Raw genomic sequence first — 10,456 nt, forward strand, 5'->3', positions numbered from 1 at the left:
TCTGCAGGTATTGTGCAAGGTCCTCCTGGTTTACAGCTTCCGAGTGGCTCTCATGAGCCCAGTCCACAGGACCTCTGACTCCTCGGGCTTAGTCTGCATTATCATGTTCTCTGAGTCCTTGTTCAGCAGCTGCTCCTCCGCTGACTCTGGACCTTTCTGGTTCTCAATGGCAGGAGAAAGGGTGACCCGTTGTATGGCATGTATTCCCAGGGGTTTCTCCATGTTTGAATGATTCACACACATCCATGGGTGGGCATCTGCAGCTGGTGCATGGTGGGCCAATTGTGTCATTGTTTCTCTGCAACATGGCAGTTCTCAATTGAGCAGCGGCGGCCAGCCTCGGACCGGTGAGCAATGGCACTAGCTGCCACGTGGCTACCCCTGTACTGGGGGCCCTCCTTCCAGGTGCCTACGAGGCAGGGAGCAAGCCAGCTGGAAGACCAGCGCTCCCCGCTCATGGCTCCCCATGCGTCTGGGCCGCTCCTTCCAGGCACCTACGAGGCAGGGGGGCTCAAACTTTTGCACCTCCTCCTTCAGGTTCCAGAGTGCTAACATACAGGCATGCGCTACAGTGACCAGCTTCTGCTCTTATCTTGTTCTTTCGTCTTGCTCCTCTCATGTACTTGACTTTAAAAGTATAGGATCTTAGGGCTGCATCCTGTCACCCGGGGTCCCTCAAACTGAACACATGCCAGAGTCATAGGGATATTGAAAAACAGATGGTTTAATTCAATCTTGACATTTCAGTCTTTAGATCCATGGGTAGCCCAAGATCTTTGCATTTCTAACAAGGGGTGATGACGCTGCAGATCCAAGAAGCACTCTATGATAACCACTATTGTCACTCAACCCTGATTATGCATCTGGTATACCTGGAGGGCTTGAAAGAATCAGATGTGCGATCCCATGCCAGGTTAACTGAGTCAGGCACACAGCGGGAGTCAGACTCTACAGAGTCATCCTTATGTTCAAAGTTCCCCTGGGAATTCTTAGGCTCCAAAGCCCAGAGAGTCTGTGACTTGCCCAGGGCCACACAGTAAGGAGAGGCAGAGGTGCACCTAGTGGCCAGGACTCCTTCCTGGCTTTCAGAATAATCCATTTCAATACAGATTGTGCACCTTACATTGTTAGGCTCATCCAGGCCTTACTTTACTGAGGACACTGAGACTCAGAGAGGTGAAGTCTCTCTCCCCAAGTGGCAGCAGTGGAGATGGCAGGCAGGGCCACTTGCCCTCAGTCCTGTGCTTCTCTAGGAACATTATTTGGAAAGCAGAAACCCCCGATCTTACATTCTTCTCTTGGGTAACTGAATTTTGCTCTAAGCCTCAGTCGGCTCATGTGGAAAGTGAGGCTGATATGTTCTCATCTGTACAAAGGAAAAGTCCTTTAAGCTACCATTCATACATCATCTCATTCAGTCCCTACAGTCCTCCAAGACAGATGCTGCCTCTGCCCATTTCTCAAGGGGAGACACTAATATTGGGGAGTGGTACAGCCAACAAGGGGATGAACCAGGAACAGGCCCCAGGATTGCTCCTCAAAGGCACGTTTACCCTACATGTACACACACATTTGTTCACTTTCAAAGTAAGCGTAAAACTGATTTCTTTAAAAAAAAAAAAAAAACAACATTAATTTTCAAACCAAAGCAGACAGCAGAAGGCTGGTGTTGGCAGGGCTGCTATTTATCAGCGCTCACGGCCTCCTCGCTGCCAGCCCTCTCCCCAGACCCCATTCTCCCTCCCTCCAGAGCCAACGCCCACCAACAGCCTCCCGCACACTGCAACCCTTCTAGTCTGGAAGCCAAGCATTTGGCAGCCTTGAGTTTCTGGAAATCTCCTGGGTACTCTGGCACTCATGGGATTCATTCTGTTCAACCAGTGCCTACTCAGCTGAGAAGCACCTTGTCCTTCTCCCATGGAAAAGCCCCAGCTCTGGGCCGGATCACCTCTGGCTCTGAAATGCTTCCCTCTAGCACTTTAAGGAGGCCAGACTCTGGGACATGTTGGCAGTGACTAAGGGGCACCTGCTTCTGACCATCCTAGTGGGACCTTTGGAGAAACTCCATGTACCAGAGCAAAGAGAAGGTCGTTACTTTGGAACCAGGAGACTTCACCAGTCTTCACTGCCCTTCCTTAAATTAGGGTTAGCAAAGATCAACAGCAAAGTGTTGACATCCTGTTCACCTCTGACAGACCCTTTCTCTCGGACTTCAGTTCACTGAGAATTTCTCCTCTGCACCCCCCACAAGGGAGGTGGGTAAAATTGATCTCCGGGCTGTCCCCAACCTGCCTTCCTAGACAAAACCTCTTACAAAGCCAGGCGTGGTGGTTCATGCCTATAATCCCAGTAATTTGGGAGACAGAAGCAGAAGGATCACAAATTCAAGCCCTGCATAGGGCTTTAGTAATTTAGTAAATTACCCTGCATAGGTAATTTAGTGATTTAGCTAGACCCCTCTTCAAAATGCAAAATAAAGAAGGTCTGGAGATTTATCTCTGAGTGAAGGCCCTGCATTCAAACCCTAGGACACTCCAAAGAGACCAAAGCCAAAAAACTCTCTTCCATCTTTATGCCAAAACAGTCCCAAGTTTGACCCTCCTTGGACAGGAAACTATGCTCTACAACTACACCTTCAATTAAGATTTAAGAGTCAGAGAGACCTGCGTTTGAATTTCAGCTGGTTTCCTAGCTTTCAGTGCAACACTGGCAAAAAAAAAAAATTCAGCCTCTCCGAGACTGTTTCTTCGGGCATGATATGCCCTCCCGGGTGACTGAGGAACACAAATTGCATAATGTTAGCAGCATGCCTGGCACCCAGGAGGGCCTCTAGGTTTGTCCCATCTCAGGGTGCTCTCCCAACCTCTTTTCTGTTAGGGCCACTGCTTGGTCATTCAGATGTAAGTGATAATAGCTTTAAATGTTTATATAATGACTTCTGTTTTTGAATATATTTTTATTTTTTTAATTTTTGCTATCTTATTTAATGCCTAGAGTACCCCACCATATTAATATTCTTCTAAACCCTACTCTTTACAGGAGGAAAAAAGGCCAGGATTAAAGAGTCAGTCAATGTAGGAGTCACATTCCACCCCAGGGCTGCGAACTGTGGAGCCCCCAGCCTGTTGCTGAGTAAGATATCAACACATTGTCCTGCCCTTGGACATTTGCATTTGTACAAGAGGCTCAAACAAATAGCCCTCACACGGAATTTTGGATTGTCTTTAATGGCCAGTGGGGAGGTGTTTGAGGCAAGAGGGGATTCCGTGTGGTCATACCCTCGCTATTACATCAAAAAGTGGCCCCATTGTAAGGCTGTTGGGGGAAGTCATTGCCTTTGCAGCTGGAAGGAACTCCAGAGAACACCTCTTCCTTGCTGCAGTTTCCCACCTGGTGAAAAGGAGGCCTAGAAGGAATCTGGCCCCAAGCTTTGTGATGATCTCCTTGGGGCTCTCATTGCATGACCTCAGGAAGGGAGGGGACACTTGACTCCTCTACCCTTGAACCTTGGTGACAACACCCAGGGGGTTCCCCAGCTCTCCAGCAAAAGCTGTCCTCCCTAATCACATCTTTCCTAAGCTGAAGGACCTAGGGGAGGCAGAGGATTTCCTGTTATCCCCACTGCGGCCCAGTCTTGGGCAGGATGTGAAAAACATCAATGGGGGGGTCGTGAGGACCCCCGCCATCACTCCAGACAGCTCTAGGGAGTGTGGACTGATCCCTGTGTGCCCTTCTCCTCTCTTGCATTCTCCCGCTTCAGGGGAGAGAGGAAAGGGAGCTGGCAGTGACTGAGAGCTCTATCCAACACCAAGCATCGATCTGGCTGTCTGTGTTGTCATGGCAACAGCTCTTCCACCGGGGGAGAGATCAGCTCAACGCCACAAGGCCTTCCTCAGCCCCCTAGCTCCCTGCCCCGCACAGTCCCAAATACCTTTCTTTCTGCTCCTGACAATCACCCTGTGCTGTCACTGCCCTCCCCATCGCACGCCCCCCACTCTTTTTCCATCACTTCCCGTAGAATTCAGGCTATCATCTCTCCAGGCCATAGGGTCCTGCACCAGTGCAGTAGCAGCCAGCCAGCTCTCCTGGGCATCTACACAGATGCAGGGTATGGGAGAGGATGGACATTCCCTCTTAGCCCGGATGCCCGAGGTAGCCTCTTCCTTCCAGCCAGCCCTTCCATCCTTGGCCCCCACTCAAAGTCTTCTTCGGGGGAGGAAAGAAGGTCACTGAACTACTTTGCCTGCCTGAGAGAATCTGAAGAGACAGAAGCTTAGGCCCTCATTCAGACGGACCTGGATACTGGTCTCTGCCATGCTACTTACTCATTTGGCATCTTCCAGCAAGTGACAACTTCTGGGGACCAGTTTCCTCTGCTAGAATGGAAAATAAAAACACAGTAATGGCATCCAGGCCAATGGGTACTATGAGGACAAAATGAGGTGCCAACAGTAGCTCACATTTATTGAGCCCCTGTTGTATACTGGCACTGTCTGGGGTATCGTTTGCGTATAACTCAATCCTCCATGGCAATCCTTGCACTGCCCTCACTTCCAGATGAGGAGTGGAAGCTTAGAGAGGTGACACGATTTGCCAGAGGTCACCAGTGCTGGGGTCCTTTGGGCAGTCTTTGACCCCAAGGAAACTGCTACCAGTGTTCTTGAGTTTGAGCTCTATGCTTTCTTGTCCCCAGCACTGGGACAGTGGTAAGTAGATTGCCTGGCACACAGTAGGTGGTGATTATATATCACCCTCTCCTGACAGGCAATTAATCAAATCATTATTATGTGTCTGCTATGTCCCAGGTGCTAGAAATACAATGACAAATTACAGACAGTCCTTGTCCTTGAGAATCGTAAGTGCTATACTAGGCGGCAGGAGGCAGGCAGGCAGACAGGGGGTGGGTAGTGTGGTGTAGTGGGTAGAGCCAGGCTCTGGAGCAACTGAATCTGAACGCAAATATCACCTCCCTACCCAACAGTTAGGTGATCTCAGACACATCATTCCATCTTTATGAACCCTTATCTCATCTATCCAGTTGGTGTTTTGGTGCCACCTACCTTACAGGGTGCTTGTGAGAAGTAGAAAAAGAAAATGTGAACACTATCCACCACAATGTTCAGGATACAGTCAGTAATTTGTAAAAGGTAAAGTGTATATTTTTGTCATTGGGAACCCAAAGGAGAAGGTGGTCAATTCTGTTTGGAAGAATCAGGAAGGGCTGCATGAAGGTGATGAGCCACTTGCAGAATCATAGCAGAGAATTGTTTGCCAGACTGTATGGGAGGAGAAGGTCATCTAAGGCAAAGGGTAGTGCTGGAGCAGGCAGGAGACAGGCTGGCATGTGCATGAGGGAGGGCACACAGTGTGAATAGCAATAGCTAGCACAGCATTTGCTATGTGCCTGCACTGGCTTTAGGTCCGCGGCTATCTGACCTGGCTGCTCAGTAGAAAGACAGCACAGGTTGATGTTGATCTGTTTTAATGTGAATGCTGGGCTGCATCCAGATCCACCCAGAGATCCTTATTTAATTGGTCTGGGTGATCCGCCATCAGTACTTCTTATAAACTCCTCAGGTAATGCTGATATGGATCCAAGATTGTGACGCTCTGGGCAAGGTGTTTTAGGAAACACTAACTCGTTTAATCTCCATGACAACTCCATGAAGTCGATGTCAGGCCTCAGCTCAAAGATCACATAGCAAGAAGTTGCAAGGCTGGATCAAGGCAGATCTAACTTCAGGATTCTCTGTCTTATCTGCTAAGAGGTAGAGGGGAATGTTGAGGGGGGAAGCAGAGACAGCAAGACAGAAGAGGTGGTGGATAGATAGACAGGTAACAGGTGCCACATAGAACTATTCTGATTCTCAACTCTGTGTCCCAAATCCCTTAGTCTAGCCCCACATATGCGTGCACTTTTCCCACAAGCATCTCAATGCAATGCTTCTAAGGAGCAGGACCTATACCACCTTGTCCCTGTTCACAATGCCCACTGAGTTGGACGTGCAAATTTTAATACATGCGTCACCCCCGGAATCACCAAAATGCAGGTTCTGATTCAGTTGTTGTGGAGTGTAACCTGAGATTCTTCATTTCCAATACATGCCCTGAGAAAGCCAATGCTGTGGATCTGCAGACCACACTGCGTAGCAAGTGAATAAAACTCCGGCTATTCTGTGCTGTTGATCTGTGGGCACACACTCTTGTGCTCAGAGACAGCGTCTTCCTTTCTGTTGTGGGAGTGACTTTTGCATCTTCCACTTCCCGTGATAGCCTCAGCAGCCTGTAGAAATGACCTGTTTAATTTATTCTACCCATAAGTGAACTCCAGTTTTGCCACAGCAGCTGTCCTCAAATTTTAGCACTTGTTCAAATTACCTGGAAAGCATAAGAAAATTCAGAGGTCTGGGCCCCATGCTAGAGTCTCACTGGGTCTGCAAGGACATGAGAATGTGTGCACTGGACACGTCCCTGGTAATGCTGCTCTTCGGGAGAGGTCTTAATGATTAAAGAGATTCCATCCAACTCCAAAGCCCTCAGGTTCCATGGTTCTGTGCCTCAGTTTATTTATCTGTGACATGATGAAAGGAAAGAGACCTGGCTGGTGCCCTCAGCAGTCCCCTAAGTGTATTTTATCTGATGAAATGTGAGGACATATCCCATGCCTCCCCCCTCCCTTCAACCACCTACCAAGAATATTTTTAAGTACTGTTTTTACTATCTGTTAAACACTATGAGCACATCAGTAAGTAAGACAATCATTGTCCCTTCTCTCCCAGCCCTCTTAGAGTTTACAGATTAGCTGGGAAGGTAGACATTAACCAATAATCCTGCAAATAATGAATGTAGAGAAATACATTATGTGCTATATGGAAAATGTGAGGGTTATAATTTAGATGGGGGAATTTCCCCCAAAATTTATTTTAATGCTAAGACCTTCAGGAAGAGTGATCTATGCAAAGAGTCAGGATTTCAGTCCAAGCAAAGAGAACATCAAGTTCAGACACAGCCCTGAGGCAGGAAAGAACTGGGCTTGTTCTAGAAAATGAAAGATGGCCTGAGTGCTCAGACATCACTGGGGAGGAGGAAGCTGCCATGGAATGAGTCTGGAGCACGCAGCAGACACCACAGCTTGCCGGGCCCCACAAGCCCTGAGAAGGGATTTGGATTTTATTCTAAAGCCAGCAGGAAGCCATTGGCATGTTTTAGGCAGAGACTGGGCAAGCCTGCATCTTTACAAAGATTTCTCTAGAGGTTGTGCAAATAAAAGAGTTTGGGAAGGCCAGAGCGAAGATGAAGAGAGCTTTAAGAGGCTATCTGAGTAGGAGTAAACGAGGCTTGGATTGGGATTGTGCTAAGAAATGGTTGCGCTGAGAATTACTGGGAGATTGACCCATCCAATCATCCATCCACCTATCCATCCATCTACCCACCCATCTATCCACTTAACCATCCATCCATCATCCACCTATCCATTCAATAAATATATACATAATACCTGTAAGTGCCAGTTTTATACCAGATTTGTTAGGTGAATATGATGGTGCATTTTCCTTAAGAGTTGATCAATTAGAGGGGTGAGGAGATACACAAGACAAATCATCACAATTCAGTTAGCAGCAGTGACCTTCTAAGAGGTGTGGGGAAAGAGACCCTGCCCAGTGGTGATCTGTTTGCCTAGTGTGGGTGGGAAGTAAAAAGCTACCACATCATCTATCATTCTTAGTGACAAGGGTAAAGATTTTCTGGGGTATAGGTTCACAAACATGTTTGAGAGCAACAGCAAAAAAGGGGGAACCCAAACCTTGGAATTTAACATGGGGATAGAAAAATATTCCAGGAGGTGCTAAGAAGTAGACACATAAACATATCCTGGGGTACAGAGGTGTGCCACGTGTCTGTTCTGTGGGTCTTTCAGGTTGCGTTGGAAGACTCATTGGCAGCACACTGGTATTTACTGGCTAGAGTCCAGTGGCTGTCAGTGAGAACGGGAATGGCTGCTCCAGGCACAAAGAAAACCAGAATGGAACACACTTGGGTTTTGGAGTCAGATGGTTTCCAACACTGCTCAGCTATGTACAAGTAATTTAATTTCTTTGGGCCTCAACTGCTTCAACTGTAAAATGGTGAATAACACTGAGTTTGAGAAATACTGGAGTAAGGTAATTGAAGCCTACCTTCAATAATTGGTCCATTGCCAGTGGACCAGAGACCCTGAAAGGACAGACCTACCTAGGGTTCAGAAAAGTATGAAACATAATGATTAACAGTGTGAATCCTCCAACTGACCTTCTGGGTTCAAATTTCCTTCCCTACCCTTCTTTCAATTTCATTTGGGTCCGGAAAACCATGTGCCCAGTTATGGCCTCATAGTTGGGTCCTGCCAATGTGTTCTCCTTTGACCAAATTCTGTCGGGGGTGGGGGGGGGAGTGTGCTGGGGATTAAACCCAAGGCCTTGCACATGTTAAGCACAATTCTGCCTCTCCTCAGACCATCTTGTCAGACTCCCTTAGATTTGGTAGGCAGAAACCAAAGGGATAAACAACTTTGGCCCAGCAGAAATCCCCATTCTGCAATGGGAGAAATAGCCTCACAGTTTCAGGGCCCCAGTACTGGAAAAGGATGAGCTAAGATTTGACCCCAGGTCTCTTTAACTAAAGAGTCTTTTGCGTTGAGCTTGGAATATATTGGGAGGAAAAGAGGAGTTGAAGAAAGCAATGGATAAGTAAACAAGTATATAAGCAAAATGGTTGTAAAAATAATTTTAATGGTTGTGAGGAATATAAACTGCCTGGTATGGCAGGAAATAGAAGAAGAGAGGTCTCTTCCTGACCTCTCTCAGCGAGAAGGTCAGGAAAAGATCCCGGAGGAGAGGTAATATCTGAATCTTAAAACCACTTCTGATAGTACATGTAATGCATGAGGCACAGTATGTGGCACCTAGAAAGTTTTGTGTAACTGTAGCTATTTTCAAGAAAGTGAGATACTTTCTCAAAGGTAGACCCCAGTGGCAGTGTGTGCTTTGTCCTACCTCCAGCATCTCAAGCCTTTCTGTCATGGAAGAGGACAGAGGGTGAAGAAACTCAGGGCAGTGTGGGGCTTGCAAAGGCCACAGAACCAGGGTAGCTGTCTTACCTGGTTCTGGGCAACTTCTCGGCAGAGTGAATGCCTGCGGGCAAACAATCATCTCTGCCTGCCCCGAAGTAGCTATGTGACCTTGGGCAAGCCCTGTTTCCTGTCTGGGTGTCTGTTTGCTCATCTGTAAAATGAAAGTTTGGGTCTAGATGGATTTTTAAAAAATCCCTTCCAGCTCTCTGTGTCATGGGAACTCTACCGCCTCCTCCCTCTCTGGATGTGTTCCCACAGTGCCCTCTCTTGGCCATTCAGTAGAGAACAGGGACCACACATGTTTGCAGCTGGGGACCTGGGGAAACCAGCGTGCCAGCTGGGATGCGGTGGGCGGATCATGGGAACACATTTGGATCAGCACACTGGACAGAGGCAGGAAGTCTGACTTCCCAGAATCATAGAATTTTGAAAAGACAGACTTAAAGACTATTGTGACAGCAGTAAATTTGCTTAGGGCTAAAGATTTTCTAAGCCCAGGCTAGACCGTGTGGAAAAAGTGGAGAGAAACAGTCATGGCCTCTGCTTGAGAGAGACTGTCTACGTGAAGCCGAAAGAAAGAAGACTTACCTGTGTGAAGATGAGTTGAAAGCATTGCGACAGCCAAGTGAACAGCTAGTGCATAGGAGCTACAGGAGGTTAGGACTTCGGTGGGTTCTGAAAACCAAAGGACCTGGAGTCAGTAGTTACAAGATACTGAAGGCTAATGAGTCAGAGAATGTTCAAAATGTTGTATCTGGTGAAGGCACACCCTTGGGAAGTTGCATGGCAGTATCTACTACACTGAGAAGCACACACTCCAGCAGAAACAGGAACTTGTGCTTACCAAAAGGCACGTACCAGCAAGCAGTCTGCATTCCCACAGCTGGAAGCTGAAATAGCCCACATGTCTCTGGGTAGTAGGAAAGATCCATAAATGTCAGTAAGTAGGCTCTATTCTTCCAATAGACACATGTCAGCAACCAGAATGACATGTGTAATTACACACAGTGAGGACCAGTTTACCAAGATAACATTGAACCTAAGAATCAGGCTCAAAAGATATATATTAAATGATTACTTTGATACAGGGCTCAAAAACAGACAAAACTACACTGTGATGCCAGACGTTGAGAAAATGGTGGCCTGGGTGATGTGTAGGGACTGGGGGGACAAGAGGTGGCTTCTTGAGGGGTGGCCACTGTTCTGTGTCAAAGTGGGTGCTGGTTTCATGGGAGAGTTCATTTTGTTGAAACTCATCAAGCTGCATACATGAGCTATGTGCTTGATTTATGTGTTGCATGCCAGTAAAATGTTGCAAAATTGTTGTGCAGCTCCAAAGTGACATCA

At 47.4% G+C, this 10,456-nt stretch overlaps 1 long non-coding RNA gene across 1 annotated transcript; it reads right to left on the reverse strand.

Annotated features, from left to right (window-relative positions):
* Positions 1 to 1,233: 1,233 nt before the first annotated feature.
* LOC102012807 lies at positions 1,234 to 9,782 on the reverse strand. The gene is made up of 3 exons (XR_262112.1): positions 9,698 to 9,782; positions 4,326 to 4,376; positions 1,234 to 1,366 (listed from the first exon to the last, which is right to left on the reverse strand). It is a non-coding gene; the product is annotated as an uncharacterized LOC102012807 (long non-coding RNA).
* Between the last annotated feature and the right edge of the window lie 674 nt (positions 9,783 to 10,456).

This window comes from Chinchilla lanigera, unplaced genomic scaffold (assembly GCF_000276665.1).
Source record: "Chinchilla lanigera isolate Chin_1 unplaced genomic scaffold, ChiLan1.0 scaffold00041, whole genome shotgun sequence".
Classification (NCBI taxonomy): Eukaryota; Metazoa; Chordata; class Mammalia; order Rodentia; family Chinchillidae; genus Chinchilla; species Chinchilla lanigera.